The following is a 16,910-nucleotide window of genomic DNA, read 5'->3' on the forward strand; positions in this document are numbered from 1 at the left end:
TGCTAAAGAGTTCCCTGCTACACAGACTTTAAAAAGAGATTGTTTGAAGTGGCCTTTTGGCCCATTTATGTAATAACAAGGGAGACATGTCCTAACCTATCAATCTCACTTTAAAAGAGCTGTTCAAAGCAATGTGCATTGTGCACACAGAAACCAATGGACAAGAATGTTTATTATCACAATAACTTGGAGCCCAATAAGAAATTCCTGAGGAGTTCCACTGGGAGCTGAAATTAAGGTCTTTGTTTAAAATGGATCATAGCACCCTTATACCTGGCAGTCCATGTATCATCTAATTTTTTCAATTGCAGAACATTTTTTGTTTGAGAGTTGGGGTTTTTTTCCCTCTCTTTTCTTCCTTGGTAATTTTTTTGGTTAATAGCCTGTTTGAATCAGGCTAGATATTCATAACTCGGTATATTATGTGCTGTTGCTTTCTCAAATGCATATTAAAGCATTTTAGTTGTTAAAAAATCTTTTTGTTTTATTTTCACTTTTTTTACCACACAAGAGTCTGTTTATCAACATTGGGTCAAGGTAAACACGCAGTAAAGAAAACTAACAAATATCACAGTGCAAATTTTAAAAGCATTTCAGGTCTCCAACACCGCTGTAATTATACAAACCACATTTTGCTGGTAGATTGGATTAATCTTCTAAAGGTTTTCTCTTGGTTTATTTCTGGTGTGCTCCTGGAAACTGGCTAATCTGCGTCATCTTGTTTGGGAGTCAAGTTGGTGGTCTCAGGAGAGCAAAGAGCTGCTGATATGGACCAGGAACTAAGGTCTATTTCTATACCATAAACTGTGTCAATATAGCTATGTTGATCAGGGGTGCAACTAGGTGCTATTTATAACTAGAGCTGCTGTACAAACAAAAGCCCAGAAAATAAAATTATATTAGCAGTATCAGTGACCAGTGCTGTTTTCTGGGGCCACCAACAAAGTGTGCAGTGTTGCTCATGTTAGTTTCATCCACCTGAGAACTTGCTCGTATCACTGTAGCTAAGCAGCCAAACAAAGATTGTTCCTATTAACGCTCAAGTTTTCAGAGACTGTTTCTTTAGTTTAAGGCTGTGGTTAAGGAATATAGTGTGACTGATGGAGAATTGCGTCTGTTGTACATCTATATAACTGTATTGTAACTGAACAAACAAGTTTTCAGAAAAGCAGACCAGAAAACCTACGGGATTTTGGGAAAAACTAAAATTTGAAGACAAAGCAATGGCAGCTAATCTTTACCTTAAAAATGCCTCTTGTTCACCTAGTGGAACTGGTGGAGTCCACTCCTTACATTACTGTTGATGATGTCTCTATCATTTCAAAGAAAACACTCAGAGATTATTTTTCTCTGGTTTTGTTTCTGCAATATAGGGAGGTATCATTATTACCTGACTGTAACGATATACCTGAACTGGTGCTAGTGGCATAGTTAAAATAGCCAAGGGAAAAGGACTGTGTGATGTCTTAATTAAAAATGAAAAGGCCTGCTACGGTTTTTGGTTTAGATTTATACCATAAATGTACCAACTCCATTCTACTTAGTGGGGGCTGAACTATTAAAAACAATACAGATTTCAGGATATCCCCAAGAAATGACTGAACAGAATTCGGTGAGTGTATAATAGATGTTCATGCTGTAAAATAGGGACACAGTGCAACTAGAGTAGAAATCACACAGTACAACAGACATAAAACAATGTTCTTTCTCTGCTTTCTCCCCCGTGTCCCTTACCGTTGGTATTTTACCTCTTAGTTAAAATACATTTTTGGCATGAGATTAGTCGGCAAAACTGGCTGTGAGAAACATCCAATTTTGTAACACGCTTGAGTAGACCTAAACAGCAGGTGCTGCCGTGCTCCCATGGCCTCTATCGACAAGCCATGCTCCACTGTGTGTCTGAGATTGGAGGGGCTGTTTGGAGCTTTTATTTCTGAGTACTGTAAGGTCCTGTGAGAGCGTGGATGGAATTTTAAGCTGTCACTGGGTAAATCTTAAAATTTAGCTTTATTATACAGGGTTTCTGCTGGTATGGATTATGAATGTGTGGGTGTAAGAGACAGCTCCCTTAAAATACTCAGGAGAGGGGAAGTCACTACTGCATGAGCCACATTCTAGTGGGTTCATCACGTGGATGAGTGGATGACCCTGCACGCTCACTACCAAAGGAGCACTGAATTTGGGACAGCTCTGATCTGGTGTGAGATGAGCTGCTCAGGGCTGAGGTATATGATGAGACCAGAGGCACAAAGAGATGAGAAGAAGGTTGCATAGTCACTCAGAACCAAGACTAGGATCCAGTACTCTGGACACGTATTCTTAGTGACCTCCTGCCAGCCTGTCCTCCGTTATTTAAAAAATGCATGGAATTAAATAAATTAATATTGTTACTGTATTAGTTATTATTGAATTTTACAAAACATTCACTATATTTGTAATGTCCCTACATTTTCAGCTTTTCGTTGACCTGCAGAAGACCTGTAGCATGCAAATCCATTTTAGGTTTGTCAGCAGGAAGCCAGATACTTGGTTAGGACTTTGTGCTTGAATCGTGCAAAAGACTGAGGAAGTGAATTCAGGACCATAATGGCTGGAGTAGTAAATGCCTTTTGGTTCTCACATCTGAAACCTTTCAGATCACTTATAACCATCTCCCAGGCTGCCTGCTGCCTGCAGCCTGGACAAGACACCCCCTGCCGTTTAAGTTTGACATATAATTTCCAGAGTTTTTCTATGCCAAGCACAGTTAAACAACACTGATACCATTGAAGTAAATGTGCCCTTGCAGTCAAATACCACACAGACAGAAACTTAGGCCTATTTTGAAGCTGATTAACTGAAAGTGAGCGAGGGTTCTGCAGGTATCCTGCCATAAAGTAAGTGCTTGAGTTGATTTATTAAGTTTCATGGGGAATTTTCTGTTATTTTTCTGCCGATTCTGATTTTGTAAGGATTTTTCCTTACCAAAGGGAAAGATTGGCAGTACTGAGAGTGTTTTCACTCTGTGGGCATGTCCTTTTAATTTTTTTTTTTCAATTTCAGCAAAAACTTTGCCACTGACATCAGTGGAAATGATAGTTAAACTTGCCTGAACATGGGTTTTATTTTTAATTTAGTATGATTTTTGGCAAGGTAGTGTTTCATTTGTTCCAGAGGAACCCACTGTAATATCTTGGCAGGACAGAAGATCTAAAGACAGAAATAACTGGGACAAAGGAAAAAAGGCATTAATTTTGCCAGGTGAGGATACCTGATTTACTTAAAAGGATGCTTTTCTATGCTAGGAGGCTTGCAAAATGCAATAAGTTGAAAGGAAATTAACTAATTTCATAATTAAGAACTGGCTTCTAGCTTCATAGCAAACACATTTGTAAAGCTTTGTTTTAAATAGCATATGTATTGAAAGAGACATTCCAAGTAAGATTCCAGGAAAAAAACATGTTTGTAGCAGCAAAAAGAAAAGAAGTTAGAATCCTTAGCATACACTGAAATTACTGCTGTTCATATCTAATTAGAAGAGAAAAATATTTCACCCAATGTAAGTCACTAGAAATTTATTCTGACAGATTTGCATGTTAATTTTATTCTTCTTTCTGAATCTGTTTAACCCCCTTTTTTACTTCCTTGTTTCTCCAAAAGCACCATTTTGACGTTTGCAGTGTTGAGAAAAAGCTGTCTTGAAATAGAGCTTATCAGTTTGTCTTTTGCTGCCTTATGTGCAAATACTAATGTCATTATAATAGTCATCCTATATTAAAGCAATATTAATGATCATATCTTAGAATGAGGTAAGGTTGTTTTCAAAGAAGCTAACCCTTAGTATTTGATTATTTATCAGAATAAGCTTTTATAAACTTTCTATTTTATAGGATAAAGATTTATTACTACTATTATTATTAATTTGAAAAAATCAGGCACATTTTAATCTCTTTTTTCTTAATTTGGTGTGGATGGAAAATAGATTAATTGACATCAATAGAGTAATTGTGATGTAAATGAGATGCTAATTTGGAGCTTTAAAAATATACTTTGTCTTTTAATTAGATCTGTTTTCCCAACTATAATATTTACAGTTTAAAATCATGAAAAACTGTAAGTAGAATGAAGGCTATGTCTTGCTCTTGTGGTAGCAGGCTAGCTTTTTATTCAGGAATGTAGCTGCTAAATTGTCATAAGTTGTAATGAAAAAAAAAACAAACCTGGAGCATACATGTCATGTTTCACTTAAATTTATGAACTGTCTTGGCAATAGGCTCACAACAAATCCCTGTATGTTGCAATTTCCTCCAGAGAGCCTCTCCTACAACCACCAAAAAGCCCTTTAGGGTTGGGTGGACAGGAATACCATGCTAATGCTTTAATTCTGTTATGCAGTAAATCACCGTTAGAGCAGACACAGAGTCTAGCAGGTTGTCACCACCCAGCAGCTGAACCAGCAAAGATGGGAATGATATAGGTCAGAGGTTTCCCCACCTGAAAGGTCATAAAGTGTATTGGAGGTGGGAACTTTACACCCTAGTTCATGTGGACACGGAGTAAAAACCAGGTCTGTGGTCTTGTTGCTGATACCAAGTGAAACCATGTTTGTACTGAAAGGTATCCCAGCACACCCAGTACAATTAAACCTGCTAGAAATGTCATGGTTTATTACCCCACCTGTTGGATTCAACTACTGTCTTTACGGTGATGACATTTGCAGTTTAAGCCTGGCAGGCTGCAAAGGGACTAGAAAACACACACACGCGCGTGCACACACTCACACACCCCCACACACGTATCCCCCGCTTCTGCACTGCCTTTAATACATTTTCCAGCCTGCACAGCAAGCCAACAAAAGTGGTCTGGCAAAGTAGGACTTGACCTACAGATCTGACGGCACTCCAGGGACCAGTGATTGGGTTTTGCCACTGCTGACTGATCTCATATAATTAGAGTAGATCTCAATATAGAGTGGTAAGAAAATATGCTGTTGTGGTGTTCTTCACATAAATACAGAAGTGGTAAAGAGGGAAAATGAGACCCTTAAATTTTCTCTACTGGAAATATTCTGGTCTTTTTAAATATATTTTCTCTAACTAGAACTTGATTATTAGGACCATTTCCTCATAAATCTATACAAATCCTGCCATATACTCTCCATAGACTTGCTTTCATGTGCTAGTAAGGAGAATCAGTGCTTTACGTGCCCAATTGCAAGTGATGTCCTTTCAAAAAAGGAGTGAAAAAACCCAAGTACTAATAAAGCAGTGGGAGAAGCCCCCAGTTTCAAACAGGCCTGCATGTTGAAATTCAGGAAGGAGATGGTTCTTAAATTGCCTTTTCACTTTGGCCTTGCTGGTGCAACTCACCATGGGGTAATCTCTTACCGTAGGTAAGAACAGATGTTGAGATGATATGAAATACCTTCCACCAAGAAGTTATCTGTGTGTTACTGAGGAACAGCAAAACCCTACTAATTTTATTTTCTTCCCATAGACCCTCCTAGGGGGTTAGATTTTGTAGTTTTTCATGATTTATTTCCTTTCTGTTGTTCCTGGCAAAGTGGTATTTCTGGGACAAAGAACTTGCTTGGAAAACCGTTCTGGAGAATCCCTTAAATCTAACTGTAAAGAGGCCTTAAACTCCCACAAGATGTTTGCTTCTCCATACTTACAGTCTGAAAGAGGGGAGTATAATGTAAGAAAAATGAGAGAGATCTTTTCATATTTTTAAGATATGCTTTTTGAGCAGTAGCTCTTCCCTTCTCTAAGCATGGGTCATACACCTGCATAGATACTGCTGCAGAAATACACGTGGACAACAGAAATACTGGAGAAATTATGCAACCTTTCCACTTCCATATTGTATTTCACAAACTTCTCCAGTGTCTTGGGTAATTCTTTGATAGCTCTATTGGGAAAAATGATAACCATACACTGACTCCTGTATTCTCTCCACATACGTCTGCAGTTATGTTGTATCACCAGTATTAAGTGTAAGCAGGGAAATTTCCCAACTGAATTTGTGAGAGGATATGTTGGAGTTGGGAACAAAAGTAAAGAAAATGAAAAACCCGATCCTATTTCAGCATGGTTATAAATCTGATCAAAATTTCAGATAAATTGTAACCTTTTCTGTCATGAAGGAACTTACTGTATGGATCATAATGTGCCCAGGATCAGCTTTCATCTTATTTTGTTTTGGTTTTTTTCGGTCCAATTTGCTGATGAAGAGGAGGTTGAGGCTGATGGCTGGAGTCATAAAATGGAAGATTAGGATCACTGTCCTCTCTCTTACATTGTTGTCTCTCTTGCAGAAATTCTCAGATTGTTCCATTGTTGGCAGATCTCAAATGTATTGCAGAACAACAAATGAATATGTACACAAGAGTGATAGCTAATGGGAGTGACCTGTACAGCTCCAATTATGACTGATAGCATTCTACTGCCTTTATGCTTATTTTAAAGTCCCCTTGACACAGATTGATTAAAGGCAAGGGCCCATATGAACTTATGAAAAATTTATGGATTTTTGAAAGAGCTTTAACATGTACCATTTAAGAACTAATCATTTCTTGGCTGTCACTATTGTCTTTCCCCTTCTCTCTATCACAAAATCTCTCTTACATTGGGAATATATGCTTAATAATCAAAAACTGATGCTGTGGATTAAAGAATGAAGATGTCACTGGATAAAATAAAACAACAACAACAGAAAAGAAATTAGGTTTGTATGATTTTAACTATTCTTTAATCTGCTTCTGGGCAACAAAAGTGATTTGTGTCAGCCGTTATTGCATTAAACTTTAATTTTCTTCCACAAGAACAGGATTATATAAAGGAGTATTGGATTGCACTCAACATGGATTAGCTGAGCGGTGTCTTTGCTGCCAAGGACCAAATGGATTTCCTTCCTTTTGTGATTTATATTTTTATTGCTGTTTTTTTCCCCTCCTTCTAATTCCCATTACCCGTCTGTTTGCCAGAACTGAGATACCCTCAAGAGCAGCAGAAAGGCAGTCAGAATTATTGGCTTATTGCATATATTTATGTTCCAAGAATCCTCACTAACCAGCGTCAAACGACTAAGCTAGCCTTTAGCCATAGAAGCTTATTGCTAGTTTAAAACTAAAAAATGGAAAGCTTATTCATTGTAAAAGGGGCGTAGTCTTTTCTTCTTGAGTTACATATACATATGCATAATCAGCCTAATTTTTTCCTCAAAAGTTGATAAAAATTTCCAGAGTTTTGCTTAGTGGTAGATCAGTAAAGGTTTGTCAGTCATATAAAATGATGAATGGTCAAAACAGAGATTCTGGCAGTGTGAATGGAAGAGGAAAAAGATTCAGTCAGTACAGAGGCAGGGAACATCCAGAATTTGCAGGGATAAAAAGGCAGAAAATAAAATATAAAGCCTCTACTAGCAGACTGAATGTCATAAATTGCAGTTTGTATTTTGCAGCCCATTTTAGAAATGACTAATGAATTTTCCGGTCTTGACATTTTAACCAGTAAGGAGGTGCTTGGTGGTAGATGAGACAGAGGTATTTAAGGAAAAATATTTAAGCTATTAAGTTACAGAGGGTGGTTTGGGTTTGTAGGCAGTGAAGTACAGCAGCCCGAATGCCTATCAGTAGTCTGTCTTGGGCAGATTCAGCAACACCAAAGGACTTTCAAATACAATAAAAAATTAGAAAAGTGTAACAAAGCATAAAAAAGCTATTGTTAAAAAGTATAAATGAAAAGTCTGATTCTCCACCACTGGCATGAAGTAGGAGCAGAAGCAGGCCCTGCTGTCATTACATCACCAAAGTAATTCTGATTAATAATAAGTTCCAGGCACTTTTTCCATGGATCTGTCATAAAAATATTTTGTGGGTGACAAACAGTTCAGAAGCTTGAAACTGAGACGTGTAACTGCTGAAACCTGAGCTACCCTTGATCCTCTGCTTAAATACTTTTCTTGATATTGCACATCCGTTGCACAGTCCAGAACTCAATCTACAGTCAAACCTGGTCCAGCCAGTTTTGTGTTGCAAGGTAATCCTGACCTTTCCATAAATTAACATGTAAAAGAAGGACATTAAAAATTTCACTTGATTCCTTACTTGGCAATGCTGTCCACTGAATCTGAGCAGAAGATGCTTCCACATGATTTCATGAAAGAGCTGAAGGCTTTCCTTATGCTTCAGATTACGCAGAAAGAATCTTGGTTCACGACATTTAGTTTGTTGGTACACAAAAAAAAGAGTGCCCTATTGTTATATTATCAAAATTTCATGATAGTTGCTGTGTTATTTTCTGAAGTTGTTGAATTAGACTGGTGACTATTATCTCACTGTTGCCTTTTTTTGGTAACTGTTATATTTCTCGGAAGTAGCTTTCAGCTCATTGGTAAATAGAATGTTTAAGTCATTGTGCATTTTCCAAACAGGCATTTAGTGCCTTCAGACTACTGACAGAGACACTAGTCTGTCAAACACTAAATCAGAGAGGATATTCCCTGCTGCTTCTATCACATCAGAAAGACATACAGAGAGACTCCCTATGGTGGCTTTAAGTCTTAGTGTTTGCCTGCCGTTTCTCACTTATATGAAGAAATTATTTGCGATAGAATAAATATCGCGCTATTCAATAATGTAATTAAAGTCTATTCCTTTTTACTGGAAAAAAAGAACCCAAAAGATTCCCCCTGAAACAAACCCACACTCTCACCCACCATGCCCCAAACAGGGAGAAAGATAAGCTTGTTTTAGCACATTTGTCAAAGTCTACAGCAGTTGCTCTGCTTCCAGAGATCTCTCTGTGAAATGGAGCACAAAACAGGACAGTTATCTGCTACTAGATCACTGCATGCATCTCAGGTAGAAAAACTGGTGCTCTTAAAACTCAGGAAGAGGCCACCCAACAGAAGTTGTACTTGCACTTCTTCCGCTTACTTGACTAAATTAAGGTAAAATTCATTTAAATAGGGACTAAAGGGAGCTTCTAGAATATTAATCTCCTGCTATTGTGAGCAGTCACTTCATGTAATGTCTTTTATATGCTCATCATATTACTTCTGGAATGTAGTTATATTTTCCTTATGACTTTTTTGTCCCCACTACTCTTCTTAGGATGTATTTTTCGTGATGCCATAAGAGCTTTTGAATTTCTCTGCAGTCTTTGCAGCTTCCCTGGATGCAGCTTTTATATTATTCATAGACAGAAATGTAGATGTGATAGTAGAAAATGGTGCTTTAGGAAGGGATGTTTATGACCTTCTTTGCATCTTGATTCTGAAACTGGTGCTGTTCTGTCTAAAAGACAAGGTCACCTCAGGACACTGGGATGCACAGGTACCAAAACCATCAAGATGGGCTTGCTGTGTAGATACAGAACATAAGTTGCTTGTGCAAAGACCTCAGGTTAGGTGGACGTGCTAATAAGACTCCATGCGGCTTGCGTCATGAACCTGGGCTGTACATCAACTGTGCAGAAAAATTGCACTTGCTGTGAAGTGAAGCCACAAAGTATCATCTTTGTTTGTGCATGAAGTATCCCGTTTTGACTCGGATTTTATGTGGAAAACTACTGGTGTCAAATGTACCCTCCACTAGTAGTGAGAGGAGCTCAGATCTTCACACAATGAATCTAAAACCATCAGCTTTGAAAAATACTGTTGAGCTGTTGGTTTCTTTCAGTTTTGGCTGTTTTTTTGTTTGGTGTTTGGTTTTTTTTGGTTTGTTTTTTTTTTTTTTCTGCTTGGCTGTAGATGTGGGAATCTACGAGTAAAGTTTTTCTCAAGATTTCCAACTTAAAATGTACTTGCACTTGGTAACATCTCAATTCCATGAGCAGTATATTGGTTACACTCCTACTATATGCATACAATAAAGTAAAATCTACAGCAAAATGAGGAGGCACATGACGAGGTTATCATGAGCTTATTTTCTATAAGAATATACAACTAATGTGATACGCTGTGGTGGCTGGTACTGTGGGTTTTTTTCTGCTTGGCTGTAGATGTGGAAATCTAAGAGTAAAGTTTTGTGAAGATTTCCAACTTAATTGTTTTGGGCGGAACTTTTCATTCTAATAAGAATTAGCCTGTTGTTGGCTGTCATCGTATTTCAGTAGTAGTTTATGTGGGAAGCTGTAATGCAAGCTGAACAAAAGAGTTAATGGACTATTTTGCATTTGAGGAAGATTTAACTTTGCTTCAACCTGACTGAAGTATGGGGGAAAGCCTCTATTTGTTTCATCCTAATTCATCTGCCTAACTCAAATCAAATATGTCAGTGGCTGAGTAAATCACAGGCACATCTAGCTATATATAAACCTATTACAAACATGCCGCTGTTTTTCATTCCATCGAAGTGCTCTCCAAGTATGACTCCTGAAGATTTAGGCTATGATTATGCTGCTGTTTTTGACAGTGCCTGTCAATCAGAGCAAGTCACTGTTGAAAATGTTTGTATATCAGTTAGGTTTGCATTGCTTTAGGTCTTCAAACTCATTAAATACTTAATTTCTGGGACCCTTTTTCAGACCTGGATATGAACTGTGATTAGCTTGCTTTCAGCAGTGGAAAACCTTTGTCAGTGACAGCTTAAGGAGATCTGAAGGTGTTATAACAGGTCTGCTTTTAAAAAAGTAAATACATCTAGTATTTAGTCCAGAGTAACACGAAGCAAAATGTGAATGATGGATTCTTGGTACACCTTGGTACCAGGCACTCGGTAATGGCTCAATTCCATGAGCAGTATATTGGTTACACTCCTACTATATGCATGCAATAAAGTAAAATCTACAGCAAAATGAGGAGGCACATGGTGAGGTTATCATGAGCTTATTTTCTATAAGAATATACAACTAATGTGATACGCTTGGTGTCTGGTACTGTGTTTTTCAGAGGCTGAAGAAACTGGAATTTTATTTTATTTTTCTAATCCATTTTATCATACTCAGGGAAGGGTATGGAAGCTTTGGAGGTGATTCAACACAGAGTCACAAGAGAGATTCAAGGAAGAGAAAAAATACTCCACAGTAATTAATAAAAAAAAAAAGAGTTCTATGTTTTAATTCATCAGAGTGACAACTGAGAGGTAACTTAATATTAGTTTCTAATTGCTTACATGAGGAGAGGTATAAGGTAGTGCAACTTCCCTCCCTTCTTTCAGAAAGTGGCCATAATGAGTATAATAAACTGAAGAAAAAACTAAATAGAACCACACCAGATCAGAGGTGTGAATTTTCCATAAATGAAATGATCTTTGGAATAGAAAACCAGCGTTCTTCAAGTGTATTCTTTCTGGTCTGAAATTAAGACAACATAGCTTTCAGAAAGAAATATTACAATTCAATCACAAATTATTTGGCTTGAAGAAGGTATTACTGGTTATAAAATGGTCTCACATGGCTTAAAAAATATTTTTAAATATATATGCATGTCAATTAAGCTTACTTGAGTAAATTCAACTATTTATTCTTTTGAAATTTCTAGTATCTTTATTTGTTAACTGGAGTGCTTTTGCCCTGCTCTGTCCTATCACATCCAGAAATTTGATTTCATCAACCGGAGTTGTGTCACCAAATTCGTTGGTATACAGCTGAAGCAAAAATAAATTGCAAACTATAAAAAAATGCTTTTTCTGTGATGACATTTCCATTTATTTTTTTTTAAATTTTGTCTCCCTGGAGGACCTGCATCCTGGTGTAAATGTTTTAGCTGTTCTTTAACTACACTAACTTTAGCACCGAGAGCTGACCTAAGCAGGTCAGCAAAATGAGCAGGGGAGTATAAACTCATTTTTTTCCAGCTCATTTTTCAGGGCTTTTGATTTCTCTCTGTACAGGTTTTTCTCACATTGAAGAATTTGTCTCCACATTTTTTCTTGAACCAGAACTCTATTATTTGCTGTTGTAAAAGATGCACGGTTGATTGTAGAACAAACACTGTCCAGGAGAGCAGCCTACTGAATTTGTAGTTTCCATAGGATTGTATTTTTGGGTTTTCAAAACTATGCACTGTGTATAAATCAAGGCTTGCAATTATTTAAATCAGTTCTCTATCTGACCTGTGTGCCATTTTCACTTCATATAAAAATACAATCAAGATTTTACTGCCCACTTTTTATGACGAGTATGAAAATATTAGATGCCATTGTGACAGCAGCCAGGTAATTCCCTACCACAAATCAAGATTTAACTTTCATTTGCTCTCATAGTTTTTCCAGTTTCCAGTATTTCTCGTTATGAAATAGTAATAGAGTTTTTGGTATATTTCTGTGATTTTATGGTGTAGTAGTATATAGAGGCACAAGCTACCAAGAATGAAGCTTTTCTGGTTATCCTTTAAAATGGGATGAAACTGAACTGAAAAGTTTGATTGCATTTCAAATGCTAGGCACAGAGGTTCATTTGGTAAGTCTAAGGTAATTTTGGAACTGAGCATTCTAGAATATGCCATAAAGCACAGTTCCTGAAAAGACTCGAAAAAAAAGCTAGAATAAGAAAGAATTTGCAATCTACTGCTCAGTTATGGTTATTTGTTTGGTAGGAAGGGGATGGAGAAAATCTCTAAAAATCCACTAAAAAAGGCCTAAATGCATTATGCCCTATATAGCATGTCTGTATTTTAAATTGTTGTCTATTTTTGCCTTTAGGGATTAAAAAGAAGTTACAGTCCATCTTGGTTTTTCAGTTGTCTCATTAATCTGCTCTAGCAAAAACCAAAATGACGCAGTCTGTGGCCCAATTTAACTCAGTATCCCCCTGTGAAAGAGCCAGTGGTTTACACTGAGAATGAAGTATAAGGTATATAAAGAGATACTGGAATTCTGCCATATGCTATAACATATGGGTAGTTTACACTATGTTACACCCATGTAAAGGAGAGGACCCTGATGGACAAATGTGTTGCAGTATCCTATCTTGAACCCTTAGTAAGAGTACTTAGCACTTTCATAACACTGCAAAAGAATTAACTAATCCTCACCAAATGAGAAGTTTTGTAAATATTAATAAAGAAAATACAGCCTACAACTAAGGACAATGAGGCACAGAATAAGCATAGAGCTATGTTAGTCTTGGTAATTAAGACATTGGGGCCCCGGTCTTTTCTCTATTTTGGAACACATGCCACTACTTTTCAATTTGCTATATATGCAGCAGGCTTTGAAATGTGTACGCATCTCTGTACATTATGCACAAAATGATCTTTGCTGCACATTTGTAGTGACAAAGAAATAGAACTGTCAGCAGTTTCTCAAATACATAGAAATATAGAGAAATATGTATTTTATATTATGAAATACGACTCACAGCGGTACAAATTCAGTGGCAAGAAAGCATATGTTATAGCTGGGTAAATAAGTGTGAGTTGCTGTAAGTTAGATGTTGAAGGACAGTTTTTGCTCTTATTTCTGCAGGTTGCTACCTGAGGTAGCATTGGTGAAATCACATTTATATTGGTATAACTGCGCTGGTTCTGTATTTGAGGAAAGAAATGAAGCACATGGCAGGAAAAATAATCAGTAACAGGGGCATAAAGAAGCAATCAGCTTCTTGCTTGTCTTATCACTCTGCATCCCACACCTTCCTCTCCAATATTGCGATTGTACACATGCCTCAATCCAGTTCCCTAATCTCGACAGTTACATTATTTTAAATCCTCTCTGAGCAACACCTGCTTACAGAGATATAATCTATTCTAAATGGCTAGCCTACTATGGTTTCAGTATGACTTCATATGGTACTAATAGTCATGGTTATATAAATAAAACCCAGCCTTCTGGAACTGTTTTCCATTGAACTCTTGGCTGCTGTGTTTACCTTTTTTCTACCCTGATCATCAAACACATCAAATTGAGAATGTTTTTTAAAAGTTGGATATACTGGGCTTTTTCTTTTATTTTGTTTTGTTACAAAGCAAGAATGTTAACTTCTAGGAGTTCTCAAAATCCTGACAAAAACTCAGTTCCAAGGAGCAGTTTCAGAAATTTCCTTTTAGAGTATTTCCATAAAACATATATAAGATGTCATTCCTTTTCATTTCCAGATAGGTTGAAATATATTCCCACTTCATGCTGTACACATTTGTAGCATCGTTTTGTAGAGTGATTAATCATCTAAAGTTACAAACCCAGAAGATCTGTGCAGGACTGAGATCTTAGGCCCTTCTACCAAAAAGATCTTTTTATAAACTCAACACTGAGAACATCTGCAGTTTTAGTAAAGTCAGTTGAACCTCTTGAACTTTAGTTTAAGCACATGTAAAGTCTTTGAAATTGTCAAAGATTATAAATTCTTTTGGGTAGGAACAGTATTTGCCTACTATTTATAACATAAAGAAAGCAATGTATCTCCAGGCAAGAAGGAGTTTTTGGGTAGAAGTGGTAAATAATAATCATCTAGGCCCTTTATCCTGTCCAAAAGAGATACCGGGCATGTTAGCTGGTGTAGTTTCTTCCATCAGATGCTGTAACATTGTTAATGTCATTTGTAACAGAAAACAGTCAGAGTTTAAATTTAAAATAAGATACTTAGCTGTGGTGTTAGGCTTTATGAAGAATAATAGTATCGGAAAACTCTCCTGTTTTTATTTTGTTTAAATGTGTCTGTTCTTTGAGTAAAACTTGGTTTGGGATTTATCATAGTATGTTTAAATTGGAGAGCCGGATGTTGACATAAATTCATTGCAGTGCAAGCACTGAATGTTATCGTACATATGTTATAGCATATGGCAGAATTTCATCCCTCATCTCTTTCTTATGCTCTGTCCTCAGAGTCACTAAAAGGCTGTCCCGTGAGACGACTCTTTGTTAAATTAGGTCAGCGACAGGGGGAGGCCATGTGTCAGCTTCATTGCTGAATAATATGGCAGAGTTAACACTTGAAAATGATATTTTCTTCAACCTTTTCTGGGAAGAAAGGAGAAATCTGACAAGAGATCTCAGTCAGTTCAGATAGAAGTTTCTGAGATACTTCTCATCAGATATTTATGAGATTATTTCAAAATTTATTTTCTATGACTGTGTTAACTACACTGATGTTTTCAGACATTAGAAGCATACTAGACAGATGTCTGTGGGCAGAATTAACTTCATCTCTGTGAAGCCCCTGAAGTGGCGTGTATGTATGATCAGGAAGAAGGGGCTGACCTTGCAGCTAATGCCTTCACTTCTTATGGTGTTGGTAGTAAAACAATGCTTTTGCACAAATATGTCTCTGCTGGCTCTGGATTTCTTTACTCTATCCTATTTCATTTTACACGTAGTCACACGTACAGGGGAAGGGGAGAAATGTTAGCATAGCATGGAGTGGTATATGTATGGTATATCATCTGCAGGACGTGATCTTGCTCCAGCCTTCCAGAGAGAAGGAAATTTTACTGCTGTTACTTTACCAGTGGTTCCATTTCCACTGTCTTTCTGCCACCCACGATTTCATAAAACTTCACCACAGCCACTCTCATTTATGTCTTATTCAGGCTGACAAGTATAAGCCTACTTAATTGTTCTTCAGTGCTGCAGGCTTTGATTAGCTTTTTTGCTGCCTTCGAACCTTTTCCAGTTCTTCTATTCACTTCGTGAGATGGAAAGTTTAGTACCCCATGGTTTTCAAGAGGCAGATGTGCCATGGATTTATACAGTGGTTTAATTATCTTCTGGGGTTTTTTTTGTTTGTTTTGTTACTTCTTTACCACTTTTTAAATAATTCCTAACATTTTATTTACTTTTTTTCCCCACTATTGAGAATTGGACTAAAATCAAATTCAGAGTTTAGGGCTTTTTGGGTTTAAGTTACAAAATTTAATTTAGTCTTTGATGCTCAGCTAAGATTTGGATCTATAAATCATCAATGAACAGAAGTTTGCAGGCTGTTCTGACTTTTCTTTTTTTTTTTTCTCTTTTAATATCCCAGTGCAGAATTTCTGACCATATTGTCTGGAATATGGGAGTGACAGTTTTAGCTTCTTCTGTTCCAGAGAGATGACTAGTACAGAAATGGGTAAGTAGAACAACTTCTAGAATAAAGATAGTGCCTCTTAGAGAGGAAACTAGAATACTCTGACTTGTTTAGCCTAAAAGGGGCATGATCACTATCCTTAAAAACACTTTGAGGGTAAACACCTAGGAGGGAACTCCCACCAAGCTAAAGGTCAGCTAATGGTCAACACTGGCATAAAAACAAATTAGTGTAAGAAGTCCATGAATAAATTTTAAGCTAGGAATTACGTGGCTGCTAACTTTAATGCTATAATGTTGGCAGTGGCAATAGTGAGGACAAAACAAAACAAAACAGAAAAACCCCCTCCATTTTCACTACATACTTTAGAAGTTGAAGAAAGATATTATTCTGTCTCCTGTAGAAGTACGAAACTAGACTGTAAATAGGAATCTCCATCCTTGTCTTCTATGCCAACAGGTGGGAAAATGACATTTCTCATCATCTGAACAGCAAAAGGAGAAGAAAAAAGAAGAAACAACTTTGCCCAAAACTTCCAAGAGGCTTTGGGCCCGATAGTGGAACATACATGACTGAATATAATATTTCCAGTAAATCTATGTGCATCCAAAAAAGTACAGGCTATGACTGAATCTTTGTTAAAGTGTTTCTCCTTCCTGCTATATTGTTTAACTTTGAAAACAAATACTATACGCTCTGCAGATGCAATATTTGTCAAATTGGTTTTCTAATTAGTAATGTTCTTTCAATGAGTGGAGTGAATATTAAAAATATGATTTCTATTTGCCATTTCTGACATTTCCACTGCCCCTTGAATTTGAATGTTCCTTCTCTTTATCTGTTCACATTGATTGTGGGCCTGACCTTATCTGAATTAAGAATACAATTCAATAGAGACAAAGAGAAGGAGAGGGGAAAGTAGAATTTGTGCATTTTGAGTGTTGTTTGAATTGATGTAATGTACCCAAGAGACTGAATTGC

General features: G+C 37.0%; 1 long non-coding RNA gene across 1 annotated transcript in view; it reads left to right on the forward strand.

Annotated features, from left to right (window-relative positions):
* LOC128902946 (uncharacterized) overlaps positions 1-16,646 on the forward strand; it is a 46,997-nt gene extending 30,351 nt beyond the window's left edge. The window contains exons 2-3 of the long non-coding RNA XR_008463916.1: positions 15,885-15,971; positions 16,389-16,646. This is a non-coding gene — a long non-coding RNA (uncharacterized LOC128902946). The remainder of the gene's footprint in view (positions 1-15,884; positions 15,972-16,388) is intronic.
* The last annotated feature ends 264 nt before the right edge of the window (positions 16,647-16,910 follow it).

The sequence above is a fragment of the Rissa tridactyla genome, chromosome Z (assembly GCF_028500815.1).
Source record: "Rissa tridactyla isolate bRisTri1 chromosome Z, bRisTri1.patW.cur.20221130, whole genome shotgun sequence".
NCBI classification, from domain to species: Eukaryota; Metazoa; Chordata; class Aves; order Charadriiformes; family Laridae; genus Rissa; species Rissa tridactyla.